The 19,551-nt window shown below is 46.8% G+C and overlaps 1 long non-coding RNA gene across 3 annotated transcripts in view; it reads left to right on the top strand.

Annotated features, from left to right (window-relative positions):
* The first annotated feature begins 1,980 nt into the window (after window positions 1–1,980).
* Window positions 1,981–19,551, top strand: part of LOC140407022 (uncharacterized) — a 31,515-nt gene continuing 13,944 nt past the window's right edge. For all 3 annotated transcript variants that reach the window (XR_011939421.1, XR_011939420.1, XR_011939422.1), the window contains exons 1-3: window positions 1,981–2,088; window positions 3,889–4,232; window positions 7,030–7,382. This is a non-coding gene — a long non-coding RNA (uncharacterized lncRNA). The remainder of the gene's footprint in view (window positions 2,089–3,888; window positions 4,233–7,029; window positions 7,383–19,551) is intronic.

Below are 19,551 nucleotides of genomic sequence, written 5' to 3'. Positions count from 1 at the left end.
ATTTAGAAATAATGCACGGCCACGATTGTCTTTAAGTTGCAGCCGACAGATGCATTTTGGAAAATAAGTAGCTCGTAAACATAAGCCTACACGAGCCTCTTTTGGTTGCTTGGCAATGCATTAATTGTCCGGTGCGATAGTGAGTCATGCAGCAACTGCACCAACAATCGTTTGTATTCATCTAGCACCTTTAACCTGTGAGAACATCCCAAAGCACTCCATTGGACTGTTATCTGACAAAGATTGACGCTGCATCAAAGCGGAGATATTACATCCACTGTGCCACACCGGAGTAAAACAGGTGCCTTTTAAGGAAAGATTAAATGGAGGAGAGATGGAGAGGTAACAATGTTGAAGGAGGGCAATTCCAGAGTTTAAGGCCCAGATAGGGTGGCACGGTGGCACAGTGGTTGGCACTGCTGCCTCACAGCGCCAGGGACCCGGGTTCGATTCCGGCCTTGGGAGGCTGACCGTGTGGAATTTCTGCGTGGGTTTCCTCTGGGTGCTCTGGTTTCCTCCCACAGTCCAAATATGTGTAATGATGTGGAGATGCCGGCGATGGACTGGGGTGAGCACAGTACGAAGACTTACAACACCAGGTTAAAGTCCAACAGGTTTGTTTCGATGTCACTACCTTTCGGAGCGCTGCTCCTTCCTCAGGTGAACTCTTCATACCTCTTCATTCACCTGAGGAAGGAGCAGCGCTCCGAAAGCTAGTGACATCGAAACAAACCTGTTGGACTTTAATCAAATATGTGTAGGTCAGGTGGATTGGCCAGGTATTCTATGGATAGCTGAAGGCTTATGTTTACTGAGGGGGATGGGGGAATACATGAGAGGCTGGAGATGGAGGAACCCAGAGGTGGGTTGGGAAGCTGCAGAAACTGACAGGAATAGGGAGGGGAAATGCCAATAAAGGGATTCGAAGGGAGCAAATTTTATAATCGAGGCATTGGTGAACCAGAAACCAATGCACATCCATGAAGGGAGGGGCAATGGATGAGATACACCTGGCGCATGTTCGGATGCTGTGAGTAGAGGTTTGGATGGATTCTGGTTTCCTACCACAGTCCAAAGATGTGCAGGTTAGCTGGGGTTACGGAGATAGGGCGGGGGAGTGGACCTGGGCAGGGTGCTCTTTCAGAGGGTCAGTGCAGACTCGATGGGCCGAATGGCCTCCTTCTGCACTGCACAGAAGTGGAAGCAAGCAGTCTTTACGGTGGAAAAGTTACAATTTGTTCCCCTTCTGTGCTGTCTTAACCTCATCAAGGTCTGAAGTTCAGTACAGAACAGTTGACCTTGCTACCTATGGGCTTGAGTGTAAAAAACAATCAATCATTATCTAGTGACCCCTGCTGGAAAGTGTGGACATCAGATGAGAACAGCGCGATCTCATTGGTGCCAAAATTCACTATCTATGTCAAATAATGAAAAATGCACATCCATAAATATGAGGGAGCCACCAGTGGACCCCAATGCCAGCACACACCATCAGCCACAGATCAGCAGCAAACATAAAACAGATATATAGTTAAATATAAAACTACCTGCCAGGTTGACTATTGGCAAGATAATTACACTGTGCACCCATCAAAAAGGTTGAATTGTTTTAAATCTTGTGAAACTCAACCATTCGATTTGCAGTTTTCTGCAATGGGAAATAATTTTAACACTGTTCTAATCGGGGGGGCGGAGGGGGATGGGGGCGCACTTGATTAGAATCTGTTCCAAAATGCTCTGTATCAAAAAAGGGCCCAGCCATTCTCACACATAAAAACTGACCCTAATCCCGAAGCATTGTGACTGCACTTTGCCCACAGACAGAGCAGCAGCAATGAATTAAACATCTTATGGACACCTTCCAAATTGGCTGCATCCCTAATTTGTAAAGCCGCAGAATAGCTTTGACAGTGACTGCGAGAAATTGGCCATGTCGTTCAGGAGTCCAGCAATTTTTAAAAAAAACAGGAAATCAGTGATCACTTCCAACAGGCTGTCAGTCAGTCAGTCCGACAACCGCTTGGACTCCAGCCTTGGGGCAAAGCCACCCTGCAACATTTAGACACCCCAGGAACTTTTAGGTTTAAGGTAAGCAGGGAACTCACCATCCTTGAGCATTAACAGCAGCACAGTGGTTAGCATTATTGTTTCACAGCGCCCAGGGACCCGGGTTTGATTCCCGAGCTGGGTCACTGTCTGTGCGGAGTCTGTACGTTCTCCCCGTGTCTGCTTGGGTTTCCTCCGGGTGCTCCGGTTTCTTCCCACAAGTCCAAAAAAATGTGCTTGTTAGGTGAATTGGACATTCTGAATTCTCCCTCAGTGCACCCGAATAGGCGCCGGAGTGTGACGACCAGGGGATTTTCACAGTAACTTCATTGCAGTGGTAACGTAAGCCGACTTGTGACACTAATAAGATTATTTTAATCTCTCGGGCAATTCATGTAAATACAGACATGCCCAGCTCCCTCCTTGCCTGGCACAGCAACAGATGAAGAGCAGCCTTTGCGGTATAAAGTGTGATCTGCTGCTATACTGCTCCCTCTGCCACATCAGTGCAATGGAAATACAGGTCTAAAGTTCAAAAATAAATAAAATAGATCTATTTTCCTTCGAAGGAAGACGCTGCTTAACAACCAGCGTTGGACGTTTAATTACCATCGAGTTAAAAAATAAAACCAGCCCGCTTTCTACATAATCATAGAATTTACAGTGCAGAGGAAGGCCATTCAGCCCATCGAGTCTGCACCAGCCCTTGAAAAGAGCACCCTACTTAAGCCCCACGCCTCCACCCTATCCCCTTAACCCAGGAATGCCACCTAACATTTTTGGTCACTAAGGGCAATTTAGAATGGCCAATCCACCTAACCCGCACATCTTTGGACTGTGGGAGGAAACCGGAGCACCCGGAGGAAACCCACGCACACACGGGGAGAACATGCAGACTCCACACAGACATATTTCTCCCAATCCAGGAGATATATCTATCCCACATTTTACAGTATTCGGTTTCCCACCATATCTGTGGGTCTTCCTGGCTGAAGGAATTACCACTGGGAGATTGGGTGTGTGGGTTTCAGAGAGAACCATTGAGCTACCTCACTCTGCCTTGTGTCAGCCAAGTGTGGAAATGGGGGAGGTGGGGACTGGAGTATAGAGGGAAGGAGGAGCCTTATTCCATATAGGACGGAGGTGATTTGCGGGGGGGGGACAGTAATTTTCCCATTTCAATCTTAATTAACCGAGTGGGGTGGGGGCTCTGAACGCTCCATTTTCCAAGTGAGGGGCAAACTAGTGATTAAGGAAACAGAATGAAACCTGTTTCCCTGCTTGTCTTCGAAAAAAAAGGTGATATATAGGACTCGCCTGCCCAAAGACACCAACAGCCCCACAGATCTAAAACATCAAAACTGGATGCGCCTGTTGAGGTGTCAGAGCCTCTTTTGTCTCCTCACAGCCGCATGGGCGGATACTACAGGAGGAGGCAGTTCGGTCTAATCTTTCAGGCAGATTTTCCCATTTGTCCCAACGATAATCTGGCACAAATGAATCACGGGGATCGTGATTGCAATTGAAAGCGGGGAGGGGACCACTTGTGATTTAGTGAAGAATGCTAAAACGCCTATAAAATAAAATAAAACACTTCCTAAATTCTGCTGTTTAAAAAAACCCCCACAAATAAAGCTTCACCTTCCCTCCTTAACCATTCCTGTGTCAATTTCAATCCTCTTTGTTTCAATAGCACAATTGAAATAGCACACGTTGTATTCTCTCCCTCCCTCTCACCCCCTTGCCTTCAGAATTGTGAAATGTACATCATTTATGTGAGATTGACAGTTAACATTCGTCCCTTTCCTTTTTTTGACACAATATATCGCTGGTACTTACCAGGAGCGGGCCGCTTTGATGGGGAAAAGAGGAGCTGGTGACTTCCTGAGGTCTTGTCAGGAGGTAGAGTCAGTGAAGAGAGAGAAGCAGACTTGAGAGAGAGAGAGAGTGTGAAATAGAACGAGAGACGGAGAGCTGGTTGCCTAGGAGATGCTCCCAGCGTTATTTTCTCCCTAGACTTGGTGCTGGAGGTAGCTTCGCAAGCTCCACACGGCTGACGTCTCTGAAATGAATGGTCTGCACTCGGATCTGACCTGCTCTGCCTGATCAGCGAGGGCACCTCGGCTTGGAGAGGGTCCAAAATGCCATCCTAATTGAACCCCACTCAGTATTCAGGTAACGTGAAGGTGAGAGCTCCGTATTGGAATAATAATGCATCCCTGCTTTTGTTTTCTGTTCCAAAGAACTATGCGGTAAAATAGGACACATTCGGGTTTTTCTTTAACAAACCTCTAGAACAGTGACTTTGCACCCTGCATAGATTGAAGTTGTGCGGGTTTTATTCACCAGACCACATCAATTTGAATTGCTGAGTGTAAATATCAAACTCAAAATGAGTTTCCTACAGATAGATACACCATTGAGAGTCAGCACCAATAAGAAATTACCTTGCAACCCATCAAAGTTCAACAAGTCGTGGTGTTGCCACTGTTACACATCCTCAGTAGATGGACATGTCCAATCACCTGTTGCATGGATCTCAAATGGCAAATCCTGGATTCCATCATTTCCCACTGCAGGAGTTTGAGACAGGGAGTTACCATTGTTCAGCATTAATGTCCAAAATTGGCATGACCTGTATTTCCCAATAAGACAGCATGGCATTCTGTAACACTGTGTAAGAGTCCTTCCTGCCTATTTCCTTTGTTCCCATGTATTTTATTGTTTTGGTCGGTGGATCAATAATTGGGATGTACCTTTAAGTAGAGAGTAGAAGGCACACGACTCCAAGTTTAAATGCCTGCTTGCGAGGATACTGTATTCTCAGGCTTTGTGTTTGGGAGAAGGATAAACTATACCCTTGTACCAAGTAAATGGGAGGAATTGATTTTGGAGGGAGTCAGTTTGATTAGTTAATTGGAAACTGGTTGGCGAGGGACAGTGTTCTGCCTGACAACAGTCAGTGATTAGTTCCTGCTGGGTGATGTTTCTGAGAGAACCTTCCAGAAGGGATCAGATCTTAGAAGTGAAGGGAGCTATGCTGCCTGCTCTCTGGATTGGATTGGATTGGATTTGTTTATTGTCACGTGTACCGAGGTACAGTGAAAAGTATTTTCACTGAAACTGAAAGTGGAAACTGAAGATCTTTTAAGAGTATCAAAACCAGCAGCTTGCTGTTCTTCAGTAAAATAGTGGATCTATTGTTTTGAAAGCAGTGAGTGTCCAGTATATCATTTGCTGTGAACCTGAAATGATGTTGAGTCTGCAGGGAATGTAGACAATCTTGCTTAAGAAGAGCATATCTAAGCACGGCACAGTGGTTAGCACTGCTGCCTACAGTGCTGAGGACCCAGGTTTGAATCCGGCCCTGGGTCACCGTCCGTGTGGAGTTTTCACATTCTCCCCGTGTCTGTGTGAGTTTCACCCCCACAACCCAAAAAATGTGCAGGGTAGGAGGATTGGCCACGCTAAATTGCCCCTTAATTGGAAAAAAATAATTGGGTACTCTAAATTTGAATAAAATGTTTTTTTTTAAATCATATCAATCATGAAAGAAAAGAAGTACCAAATGGAAAGACTGAACTTCAGAAAGATGTTGACTGGAAGCCATTCCGGCAAATACAAGATCCCTATCTTTTATTTTTATTATTTTATTTTCCTTCCCACCACTCTTTCCTCTCTATGTTGTTTGTCTGTATGTGTGTGTAAAGAGTTGGGTGAGTTAAAAAAAGGGGGGAGGGGAGTTGGTAGTAGATAGACAACTACATCTTCTGTCTGGTTAATTAAAGGTACTGTTCATAATAAAAGGTTACTCATGCTTTAAAGGTACAAACCAGGTGACTGTAGTTTATTGGACTCAACCAAAGATCTTGGGTATTTAAACAAATCTAATTTCACTGGTGTCGCGAGTCAGGATCAACTGGGGCTGGAGTTGGCCATGCACTAACCCAGGGTTCATAACAACTTTACTTTGAAGACTACAGACCTAGAGGAAAAACAAATCAGTGAGCCACGTAACAAATTTTGATCAATCAAATTGTATCCAATTAGGGTTGTAAACTCTGGTTGGACATGGGTTTCAACCCATCATGTCCCACCTCCATCCAGACAATCTCTTTTCCCATCACCACGTTTTTACAATTAACAAAGCTTCCAAAAGAAAATGAGGAAAAGCACACTACTTATTTTGTCTGCTGGGTTTCTTGTAGAAGTGCCCAGATGAATAACCTTTAATTCATGGACGGGGAAGGGGGGGAATGGGGGGGCAGTATCCCCAATGCCCTGGCCAATATTTAAATTCTCAGTCAACATTACTAAAGAATATTGATTATCTGGTCATTATCACATTGCCCCTTGGGGGATCTTGCTGTGCATAAATTGGCTGCCAAGTTTCCTACATTACAACAGTGACTGCACTTCGAAAAGTACTTCATTGGCTGTAGTGGTCAGGGATTTTCTCGAGCCATCTTTTGTTTTTTTCCCCCTTGCTCCATTACCATGTCCTTTTATTTTGCATTCAGAGAGTTGGCGAACACACAATGGGCCAAATGGCCTCGTTCTGTGCTGTAATAATTCTGTGACACTGTGAAATATGGATCAGCATGACTCTGGGATCTGGTGTCAAATTTAGTTCAGATCTTTGGGATGGATAGGTCCTTTCCTCGCCCATTGAATTGATCTTGCCACTCAATTAGTTTGGCCTGTCTTGAGGTAGGACTCTGGAACCTCGATGACTGCCAGGGGCATGTGTCACAAACCAATGGCACATCAGCTCTTGGTACCCACCCACTCATTTTAATGGATTGAAAATCAAACACTTTTATGATTACAAATCCTCTTAAGTGCCCAGCGTAGCAAAATGGAATTTGTATTTCCACAGTGGACACAGGTTTACAGAACCTTAATTTGTCATTTCCTGTCACTTGAGTATATCCTGTTGCAAAGTCATGCTTAATAAAAAAAAAAGACTTTATTAATTTCCAGCTGGAAACCACCAATTGCATTTTGAAAAGACTGAAGCCACATTCTGGAGACGTGAAGATGTAGCTAACCGTAGCTTCTGAGATGACTGAAAATCTGTGCCACTGCACACGATAAATTGCAATGCTATTAACGCGGAGCCAACCTGTCTAGAAAATGCCAGTATGGACAATTACCTTCAATGACTGTGAATGGGATCATCCCCTAACCCATTCAAAGAACGACAACCACCTGGGTGGGGATACCCTCAGACAATGAATTCTGGCTGGGAAAGGAATCCACTCCAGCCATAATCGAAACGAACCAGAACCATCCTGTCTGTGTGTGACTTGACAGAGTGAGCAATTGGGTGTTTGGTGAGTGAGGGAATCTTAAGGATTAATCTCTTTCTGAAAATCTAATTTTGGTTGCATTTACCATTTAACTGAAAAATATTATGTAAGTTAAGTTTAAATTTGCTCCAGTCTCTCTGGTACAGTCCAACTGTATTTAGTTAATTAGACGGCTAACATAATCTGTTTACTGCAGCTATAGCAGAGCTGACACATTTACTATATATACAGTGGTCTCAGTGCAGCTTGACACAATGAGCATCTGGGAGTTTGGTGAGTGAGGGCATTCAGGGAAACAGACCAATGAGGTGCTCCTTTTTCCACCTTTTTCAGCCTCCTGTATTTGGTTCCCACTTCGGTACAGAGGAACCTGACTGATGAGTGATGACTCTAATTATAATAAATAGTTTGTAAAGTTTAGGTATGGCTGGACAGTTTGGCCAAGTGGAATGTGTGTCCTGTGGCACGTGGGAAGTCATGGGCGCACCATGTGCTCTGGACAAAAACCTCTGAAGGAGGTGTCGCTGGCTGCAGAAGCTTAGTTCCAGGTTTCAGAACTCGAATGGTGGCTGATTCGTGAGGCAGAGAACTACATGGACAGCATGTTTGGGGGATGGTTACACAGTAAATTAGGAGCATCCAGGCACAGAGGGAATGGGTAACTACCAGGCAGTCTAAGAGAGCCAAGCGGGTAGTGCAGGAAATCCCTGAGCCCATCTCACTCACTAACCAGCTTTACATTTTTTGATACCGGTGAGAATGATCGTTCCTCAGAAGAGTGCAGCAAGAGCCAATTCCGTGGCATCAGAGGTGGCTCAGCTACACAGGAGGGGAGAAACACAAGTGGAAGGGCAATAGCGGTAGGTTATTTGTTAGTTAGGGGAACAGACATGTTTCGGCAGCCATAGACATGACTCCAGGTTGTCTCCCTGGTGCCCAGGTCAAGGGTGTCACAGACTAGCTGCGGGTCATTCTTTTGGGGGAGGGTGGCTGGTCAGAGGTCGTGGCCCACATTGGTACCAAGGACATAGATAGGAAGAGGGATGAGGTCCTGATGGCAGATTTTAGGAAGTTGGAAAATAAATTAAGAAACACAACCTCGAAAGCATTAATCTCAGGGTTTCGCCCCGTGCCACGAGCTAGCGAGCACAGGAATAGGAGGACTGAGTGATTGAACATGTGGATGGAGATTTGGTGGTGTAGGAGGGAGAGCATCAGATTCCTGAGGCACCCGGACGAGTTCTGGGGCAGGTGGCACCTGCACAAATGGACAGGTTGCATCTTTGCAAGACAGGGACTCAGATCCTCGCGGAGAGATTTGCTAGTGCTGTTTGGGAGGGTTTACGCTAGTTTGGCAGGGGAATGGGAGCCTGAGAGGGAGCTTGGATTGGAGGAAAGCAAAACTGATAACAGGAAGTAGAAGAGTAGTAAACAACAAGACAAGGCAGGTAAAGCAAAGGCAAGCATCAAATAGGATCATAATGCAGAATAACATTAAAAAGACAAAGTTAGGGCACTTTATCCAAATGCACCAAATCCTTTTTTATTCTTTCAAGGGATGTGTGCATCACAGGCAAGACCAACCTTTATTACCCAACCCTAATTGACCTCCAGCCAAGTGGCATTTATTTTTTAAGAGCCAACCACATTGCTGTGGCTGTGGATCTGCAGCCTCATGTCGACAGACTAGGTAAGGACGGCATATTTCCTTCCCTAAAGGAGAATTTCATAGAGCCTTGGCGAATTCTGGAGTATTGTGCAGATGTAGATTGGATGGTTCCCCTCGCTGGCGAGTCTCAAGCCGAGGGACACAGCCTCAGAATAAGGGCCAGGCCATTTAAAACTGAGATGAGGAGGAATTTCCTCACTCAGAGGATGGTGATTCTTTGCAATTCACTACCCCAGAGGGCTGAGGTAGCTCAATCATTGAACATGTTCAAAACAGGAATCGATAGATTTCTGAATACTAATGGCATCAAGGGGTTTGGGGATAGGGTTTGAAAGGGGCGTTAAGGTAAATGGTCAGCCATGATATAATTGAATAGCAGAGGAGGCTCAATGGGCTGAATGGCCGACTCCTGATCCTATACGCATCCACCTGGAATACCCTAGCCATGACCATATTTGGGTCGCTTGCCGATTGGAAAGAGAGAGAGAGAGGGGCATGTGACAAGCCAGCTAATTAGTTTTGTTTTTAAGGAGCTGTTTTATCCAGATTAGAGACAAAGCAGAAAAAACACCAAAGTGGGAAGACCCAAGTATGGGCCTCATTCTCTCCCTCCACCTATCCTACAAGCTCAAATCCTATCTGATGCTTGACTATCAATGTGCTGCAAACAGAGATTTTAAAAAGGATTCAACCCTGCAGCTCATTTCTCTCGAAGAACAGATAAATCATTAATTTACATACTTAAACCGCCTCAACGTTGAAACCAACAGGACCCCTGTTGAGGAAGGAAAGAGTTAAGGGGCAGAATTCTCCATGAACCGGCGGGCCAGGCCACTCCGGCACCAAGGAGTGGCGTGAACCTCTCTGGCGTCGGACCGTCCCAAGGGTGCAGAATCCACCGCACCTTCAGGGGCTCGGCCGGCGCCGGAGTGTTTGGCGAGGAAGGGCTTGGCGCCACGCCAACCAGCGCCGAAGGGCCTCCGCCTGCCGACGTGAGTTGGCGCGTGCACGGGAGCGTCAGCGTGTGCTGGTGTCATCCCAGCGCATGCGCAGGGGGGTTCTTCTCCGCACCGGCCGGAGCGGAGGGAAAGAGTGCCCCCACAACACAGGCCTGCCCGCGGAACGGTGGGCCCCGATCGCGGGCCAGGCCACCGTGGGGGCACCCCCTGGGGCCAGATCCCCCCCCCCCCCCCGTTGCCTCCCCGAGGACTCTGCAGGCCGCCCGTGGAGCCAGGTCCCGCCGGTAAGGACCTGTTGTGATTTACGCCGGCGGGACCCACCGAAAACGGGCGGCCACTCGGCCCATCGCGGGCCGGAGAATCGCCGGGGGGGGGGGGGGGGGCGCTGCCAGCAGCCGCCGACCAGCGCGCTGCGATTCCCGCCCTCGCCAAAACCCCGGCGCAGAGAATTCGGCAGCCGGCGGGGGCGGGATTCACGCCGACCCCGGCGATTCTCCGACCCGGCGGTGGGGTCAGAGAATCCCGCCCAAGGTTCCCTAGCATTACAACTTACAATGGCATCAACTTGAAAGAGAAAGTTTTCTTCATCCTCCGACAACGGCGGCAAACACAGGAAGGGTGCTCTGAAAGTTAAATAAATGCATATACGGGTTGCATAACGCTTCCAGAGTTTGGCATTTCTCACTTGAGGTTGGTGTTGTTGAAGCGGAAAGCAGACCCAGATGTGTTTTATTGGTGTGGTATTATCATAACTGTCAGAACTGCAAGGGTTAATGAAGTATCAAGAGTAGCCACTAGAGGGAGCTACAGTTACAACGATATAAGGCAGTGATGCTAAGCCTTGTGGGAGAGTGTGTGCAGGAGTTATCTAGAGGGAGTCAGAAGTGCAGATAGTGTAAGTGAGAGCAGATCATAGTTTAAACCAGTAGTGAGATTAGCTGCAGATGAGTGTAGTTTAGATGTTATTAATCAATTGTGAATTCTTGAGGAGTACATGTCGAATCCAAGTTAGTAGTGTTAATACATTGATAGCTTTGTTTAAGTTCAAGCTATTTTGTGGTCTTTTTGAACACTGCGCCAACCATCCTGAAACAAGCAACACAAAGAACACCACAATTGGCACCATGGAGGGAAGCTTTCAAGCATTTTCATGATGCATGTAGATGGTTTTTTTGTGTGGTGGTTGTGGCAAATTTGAAAATACTCTCATTAACAGTGTTAGAACAGAGTTCAAGGTTTGAAGTCAGGCCTCTGGAGCATTCAAATACATTGGGTTAGAAATCAGGCCGAGAAGTTCACATGGCACTCTACATCAGCAGCCTTAGTCATAGAATATTAACCCCAAAAGAAATTACTCTTAATAGGCCCTCACAAAATGATATGGTGGCTTCTAAAATGGAAGAAGACGAACTCTGAAGTTTAATTGGGCAGCTGAACTGGTGAGCGAGACAAATAAGACCGGATAGCAGCTTTGATGTTTTCGAACTAAAATGAACAATCCTAAAGTTGAAGAAATTATTCGAGCACACAAAACATTGGCAAAATTAAAATTGGAGAATTGTGTTTTGAAATTCCCAGCTTTAGGCGATTATTAGACAACTGAAACTGATTGTTTACAATGATGCATCTTATGCCAAAGTCCCTGCTGGCTTTCCGAATGCAGGAGGGGGAAAGGTAAATGTTGTGCTTTGGCATGGGAAACCACTAAAAAGATAAGAGTGGTAAAAAGTACATTGGCATTGGAGACTTGCTCTCGTGGGGGCAGTAAATATGGCTTTTTTTCTAACCAGGATCCTGACTGAATTTTTTAATGGAACAGGGTATTCAGGAACTGCACCCAATAAATTACCACATAGCCAATAGGTTTGTTTGGGAGAATGTCCACTCTATGAAATGGATCAATGAAAAGAGACTACAGATCGACATTGCAAGTCTAATACAGGTGCTAGAGAAGAGAGAGATTCACAAGATCAATAGGGTGATAGCAGATACCAATTATATGATGAAAGGAAGAGCTAGCTCGAAGAAGTTATTAGAAATTATTAAAGAGAGGTGCCTTTTCCTACAAGGAAAAGATCTGTGAGTGCAAAAAGGGGGAATAGGATGTATTTATTGCACACAATAAAGCATACATTTGTGTTCATAGAATCATCAAATTTTCAGTGCAGAAGGAGGCCATTCAGCCCATCGAGTCTGCACCGCCCCTTGGAAAGAGCACCCTACTTAAGCCCCACACCTCCTCCCTATCCCCTTTATCCCCGTAACCCAACCTAACCTTTTTGGACATTAAGGGCAATTTAGAATGGCCAATCCACCCAACCTGCACATCTTTATAGCATAGTGTTATAGTATATTGTGATTTGCGTCAAAATTAAAAATCTTTTTCTTTTCAGGAGGAGAATCGGTTGGGAAAGAGTTAAGGTTCCCTCGTAATTAATATAGATTTGGGTTTTTAATTGTTTAATAGATTGCACCAATATATAAAGGGGATGTAGGTGGCACTGTTTTGTTGTGAAGAAATAATAACTGTACACAATAAACTTGGAGTTGAAGAAGTCAAGACTTGTTTTCTAGCTCTTAATATAGCGTTACGATCGGAACTCGACACGAGTGATTGTGTATGTTCACATTTATGTGCGCAAGCGAACGTCGAATGCGAAAATTGGACGGTTGATATTTTTTTCTTAGACTGGGTTAAGTCTTCCTGAAAAGCCCAAGAAAACATGTCTCTTTGTGTCTTTTATAGTCACAGCACATAAACAGTCAAACAGTCTGTGAACTGACGAGCACATTTTATCAAAAACCTGTAGTGACGAAACGAGGAGTGGGAAAAGAAGGGAGCTATTTGACTGTTACTCGCCTGACTGTAACAAACCTCACTCAGATGATTACAAAGATGATTGGTGTGGGAAATGGAACTGTCAGAAAATGCTGTTGGGGCACTTGCACCAGACTGGTGGAGCAGTTGGGATTACCCTTATTAGACTTAAAAGGTTTAGTGCCTTAAATAAATAAATCTTGACCCTGTATACTTGTCCTGTCTTATACCTGAGCTGGGGCCAAAAACATTGCCAAAAATGGTGTGGTAGTGCAGCCCCTTTAAGGAGAGAGGCTCATGGTCCACGTGACCAACTCGGGATCAATCCCACTGGAGCGCAAAAACCCCAACCAATAAAGAGAAAGCACGGGGCACTGGAAGCAAGGCCCGGACAGCGTGGACCTCGGAGCCACGGAGTGAACACCTAACCAGTGTTGCTCTGTGCCTGCGTATCCGACTGTTAATATGTGGGCCGGTGTAGACTGGATGGGCCGAATGGCCTCCTTCTGCACTGTTAATAAACCCCCTTCGTCGTTGCTGGAAGTCTCTATTGTATTGTCTCGAACCTCCACAAATGGTTTATTATAAATTTTATAAGATCAGAATTGCTTCTGCTCGGCATTCCTCGAACGCAATCCTTGGTCATTGAAACCAAATGCTTTACCTTTCTTGCCGTGCCAGCCACCGCAGTTTGTTAGTGAGTAAGGTTAGCGAGTAATGTGCTAACCTTTCACAGTAAAGCACCGCTGCTTTACTGAGCCAGGATTCTGACCTCAGGTGACACTCTGTGTGGAGTTTGCACTTCCACCCCCCCCCCCCCCCCTCCCCCCCCCCCCGTGTCTGCGTGGGTTTCCTCCGGGTACTCTGATTTTCCTCCCACATTCCAAAGATGTGCAGGTTAGGTGGATTGGCCATGCTAAATTGTGCCTAGGTGGTGTTATGGGGCTAGAGCGGGGGACTGGGCCTAGGTAGGGCACTCTTTCAGGGGGTCGGTGCAGATGCGATGGGCCGAGTGGCCGACTTCTGCACTGTAGAGATTCTATGATTCTAATGTCTTTGCAATAACAAATCAAACTGTAATCACTTCTAATCCAGTGCTAACGTAACCAAAATGATATTCGCTTATGCTTAAATGAAGATGCCTGGGGCTCCGATTTCAGTCTCTCACTCCTTTTAACTCGGAATAACCATTTTACCACTTGCTGTGTGAAAATTTGAACTCTGTAGGTAACATCTTTTCAGGAAAGCTAACTTCTGCTATTATCAGCCGTCAATCCAAGCTGTACAGATGTTGAGCACATCTGATACAAATGGTGTGACGTAGATCTAAATGGACATGGGTAGCGACAGAATTACGGTGTGTCGGTGTGCAAGAAGGTGGAAACCAAAGGAGAAAAGTTGTGAGAAATATTCCAAGGAGATAAGCGAGCTTATAAAATCCGTTCTGAAATCTGAAGCCCAGAAGAAGGTTGGTCTTCCCCACCACCCAGGAAAGGTTTGGCAACCCTGAAAAAGAGATGCTTGTCAATACATTGAAGAAACCCAGTGGGAATCCTCTCCATTGCTTCAAATGTTCACTCCACCATCAGCCTAGCACGACTGCAGCAATCGCTATTCTACAGGATTCACTGCAGCAACTTAATAATGGCTTATTCAACAGCTCCACCCAATCCTACTGCCTTCCCCATCCAGAATGATGAAAGGCACACACCATCCCAACTTGGACATATATCGCCGCTACTTCATTGTCACTGGGTCAGCGTCCTCCATCTCCCTGTCAGCACCGAGTAAGCACCTTCATCCCACAAACAGTGCAGTGTCTTCTTTTTTGTTTTTTAAAATGAATTTAGAGTACCCAATTCATTTTTTCCAATTAAGGGGCAATTTAGCGTGTTCAATCCACCTACCCTGCACATCTTTGGATTGTGGGGGCGAAACCCGCGCAAACACGGGGAGCATGTGCAAACTCCACATGGACAGTGACCCAGAGCCGGGATCGAACCTGGGACCTCGGCGCCTTGAGACAGCAGTGCTAACCACTGTGCCACCGTGCTGCCCTCAAACATTGCAGTGTTGCAGGGAGAAGGCCCAATCCCCAAATTGACCAAATGTAGCCAAAACAGTTCAACTGGCTCTTGGCCAGGGAAGGCGAAATCAGTCTTGAGTCTTCGGTCCAGATCTTTGCTGAGTGATCCTGCTGGAACGTCTGTTTCCACAGACCCTTAAGCATGACATCTTTTCAGTTGAACATCCTGGTATTGGGGTGGCACGGTAGCACAGTGGTTAGTGCTGTCGCTTCACAGCTCCAGGGTCCCAGGTTCGATTCCCAGCTTGGGTCACTGTCTGTGCGGAGTCTGCACGTTCACCCCGTGTGTGCGTGGGTTTTCTCCAGGCGCTTCGCTTTCGTCCCACAGTCCAAAGATGCGCGGGTTAGGTGGATTGGTAATGCTAAATTATCCCATGGTGTCCAGAAGTTAGGTGGGGTTGCTGGGTTGTGGGCATACGTAGGGTGCTCTTTCAGGGGCCGGGGTAGACTGGATGGGCTGAATGGCCTCCTTCTGCACAGTAAATTGTATGATTCTTTGATCAGAATGCAGACATGTGTGATCTATTGGAAAGCTGGGGATGAAAGCACATATGAAACAACAGCAGTGCTTTCAGCGAGGAAGGGAGAAGGTGGGATTATTTTTTTTAATAATGGAGGGGTGTAAATTAGTCTCATGTTTCAGAATTTCATAATACTTTGGAACCCACTGAATGGATTATCTTTGTAATCATTCACTACCGCGGGTGCAGACCAGTTCTTTGACGATGGTCTCTGCTGGTAGTGTGTATTTATCAAATCACCTCCCTCAGGATTCGTCCCTACAGCATGCCCATCCCTTGAACGAAGTGCTACTTGCCGTTAAGTTACTGAGATACCCTCAATTACGACTCAGGAGAGGAGATTGATAATTCAAAGGCTTTAATTACCAGAGAACCAGACAGCTGCTGAGAAGTGTGCTCACTGCACGCTGCCTACTGAACGTAACCTTATATACAGTTTCCTGGGGGCGGAGCCGGAGGCGGAGTCCCCCCAGGGTTCCAAACCCAGTCTTAAAGGGGCCTACGCATTAAAGGTACATGTGTATACAGATATCATTCATCACAATTACAAAATATAAATGAGACAGGAATAATAAGCCAGTTCGAGGAGCAAAAGCAACTACTTACAGAGAAGATACAAAGAAATATAGAGGCTGAGGTCAGGACCAATGGCAATAACAGGTGGGCAGGAGAGAACATGAGCGAATCACTTCTGTCTTTTGGATAAGACATTTAAACTGAGGAGAAATCTGTGTATTTCCAATGTACTGTGTGGAGTAATTCTTGGCTTGGAGTGGTAACATCCCTTAACCAACACCACACAAACACTTTAACTGCTTATTCAATTAATTTGTCTTTTTGATTGTCTCTATTTTCCTGCCGAACAACAGGCTAATTGAAAACTTGGTTCTGAAGCAATTTTGCATGTGTTAAGGATGGGAAAAGTCTTCCCATCCTCGCTGACCTCGTTAGCTCCTGACTTCCCCCATCATCTCCAATTGAAACTTTTCAGCATTGCATTTAAATGCACTCCCCCCCCCCCCTCCCCCCCACAACCATATCCTGGCCCCTCTATATATCTATAACTGCTCCAGCTCTCCCCTTCCTACTCTTCTCTTCCAAATGACCTCTTGTGTTCCCCTATCTCTCTTGATTCCCAACATTGGCAGTTCTGCAATTGGCCACCTTGCTCCCCCTCTGTAAAATCACCTTTCTTTCAATGCCACCATTTCCCAGTGAGCGAACCCACTGGCCACACTTCGAGTAACTTCTCCGTTGGCTCCACCAATTGGCTTTGCCACGTTTCTGCAACAACAACAACAAAAAACCTTCAGGTTGTTTTTACTTCAAATCCCCGATATAAATGCAAATTATGGTCAAATTAGAAGTATAACGGTGATTGAGATGGTCTCCCAATTTCTACCTATCCCAAGAAGAGCTGTTGATTTTGTGGGAGTGGTACACTTCAATCATTGTGCTCCGTTTGTATGTCTATCTCCATAGCTGACTGATGTGGGAAAAGATGGCTTTGAAGTTGGCAATTTCACGAGGATCTGAGTGGAGCAGCGGGTTCCTACTGCTAACTGAGATAAGAACATGCATGACCACTAATAAACCGTATTAATATTCATGTAACTTTCACAGTCCAAAATATCGTATCATGTAAACCCATGCAGTGGGAACTTATTAATTACACTGTCTACAGTAGGGATTTTGCTGCTGGTGTGTAATAGAAAATTACAACTTGAACAGGCCAGTGTACTCTCTATCCAGTATCACTGTTAAATTGGATTTGATGCCATGAATTTATCACAACATGAAGCAGTAGCAGGCAAGGAGAAAGTTACCATGAAAACACGAATGAAGGACCAGGGATATAAACACAGAAATATTACCTCTTCAATGATAAATGTGCACAATTAATATATATTCGAAATGAGGGTTAAACTTGCACCCTCTTCATTTTTTGCATTTGTCACAGGATGAGGGTGTAACTGGCGAGATCAGCATTTATTTCCCATCTCCAATTGCCCATGAGAAGTTAATGATGGGCTGCCATCTCAAAGCACTGTAGTCCATGTTGTGTAGGTACACCCACAGTGCTGATAGAGGGTTCCAAGAATTTTGATGCAGTGAGGGTGATGGAATGACAATTTAGTTCCAAGTCATGATAGTTTGCTATTTGTAAGGGCACTTTCAAGTGGTGGCGCTTCTGCCCTTGTCCTCCTCGGTGGTAGAGGCCATGGGCGGGATTCTCCGACCTCTCGCCGGACCGGAGAATCGCCGGGGGGGGGGGGCGCCGTGAATCGAGCCCCGCTGCCCCGTCGCTGGCTGCCGGAATCTCCGGCGCCGGTTTTTCGGCGGGGGCGGGATTCGCATCGCGCCGTTCGGGGGCCGTTGGCAGTGCCCCCCCCCCCCCGGCGATTCTCCGCTCCGCGATGGGCCGAGTGGCCGCTCTTTTTCAGCCAGTCCCACCGGCATAAATCGGACAAGGTCCTTACCGGCGGGACCTGCTTGCGGAGTCCTCGAGGGGGGGGGCAGGGGGTAGCGGGGGGGATCTGGCCCCTGGGGGAGCCCCCACGCTGGCCTGGCCCGCGATTGGGGCCCACCGATCTGCGGGCGGGCCTGTGCCGTGGGGGCACTCTTTCCCTCCCCGCCGGCCGCTGTAACGGTCCGCCATGGCCGGCGCGGAAAAGAACCCCCCCTGTGCATGCGCTGGGATCACGGCAGAACTCGCTGGCGCTCCCGCGCATGCGGCAACTTGCGCCGGCTGGCGGAGGCCCTTTGGTACCGGCTGGCACGGCGCCAACCCCACCGCCGCCGGCCTAGCCCTGGAAGGTGCGGAGGATTCCGCACCTTCGGGCGGCCCGACGCCGGAGTGATTTACACCACTCCTTGGCGCTGGTACGGCCCGCCCCGCTGGGTAGCGGAGAATCCCAGCCCATGTGTTTGAAAGCGCTTGAAAGTAGCCTTAGTGAAGTTGCTGTAATACATCTTGCACATAGATTGGATTTTGGATTTGATTTTTTGCCATGTGTACCGAGGTACGGTGATGAGTATTGTTCTGCGTACAGTCCAGACAGATCGTTCCACACATGATAAACCATAGGACATACACAATGTAAATCCATAGAGACAGGCATTGGGTGAAGCATACAGTGTAGTACCCTCAGTAGAGAAGTTGCGTGAAGAGATCAGTTCAGTCCATAAGAGGGTCACGTTGCACGTGGCTGCCACTCTGAGTCAGTGATGGGCAGAGTGAACATTTCATGTGGTGGGTGAGGTGCAAGTCAAAGTGAGTATGTTGTCCAGGGTGGTGTTGTGCTTCTTGGGTGTTGTGGAACTGCACTCATCCAGGCAACTGGAGAGAATTCCATCACACTCCTGGCTTAGGTCTTGTAGACGGTGGACAGGCTTTGGGAAGTCAGGGGGTGAGTTACTCTCTTCAGGATTCCCAGCCTCTGACCTGCTCTAGTAGCCACAGTGTTTAAATGGCTGCTCCTGTTCTGTTTCACGTGACCTCCAGGATTTGGATGGTGGAGGTTTCAACAATAGTAAAGCGACTGAATGTCATGGGGAAAGAGTTTGATTCTCAATTGTTGGAAATTCATTGCCTGGAACTTGTGTGGCATAAATGTTCCTTACCACGTGTCAGGCAAAGGTCGAATGCTATCTAAGTCTTCTTGCATGCAAGCACAACCGCTTCAACATCTGAGGAGTTCTGAATAATGTAGGACATTGCGCAATTATCAGCAAACATCCCCTTTCTGACCTTATGATGGAAGGAAGGTTATTGATGAAGCAAAGAACAAAGAACGATACAGCACAGGAACAGGCCCTTCGGCCCTCCTAGCCTGTGCCGGTCAAGATACCACCCTTGGCCAAAACCCTCAGCACTTCCTTGTGCTGTATCCCTCTATACCCATCCTATCCATGTATTTGTCAAAATGCCTTTTGATTGCCGTTAATTTATCTGCTTCCACAACTTCCCCTGTCAACGCGTTCCAGGCACTCACCACCCTCTGTGTAAAAAAACCTGCCTCGCACATCTCCTCTAAACTTTGCCCCACGGACCTTAAACCTTTGCCCCCTGGTGACTGACCCCTCCATCCTGGAAAAGAGTGCCTGCCCATCTACTCTATCCATGCGCCTCATGATCTT

This window comes from Scyliorhinus torazame, unplaced genomic scaffold (genome assembly GCF_047496885.1).
Source record: "Scyliorhinus torazame isolate Kashiwa2021f unplaced genomic scaffold, sScyTor2.1 scaffold_1097, whole genome shotgun sequence".
NCBI lineage: Eukaryota > Metazoa > Chordata > Chondrichthyes > Carcharhiniformes > Scyliorhinidae > Scyliorhinus > Scyliorhinus torazame.
Note: the sequence above shows the minus strand (reverse complement) of the source record. Positions and strands in the feature narration are given on the sequence as shown.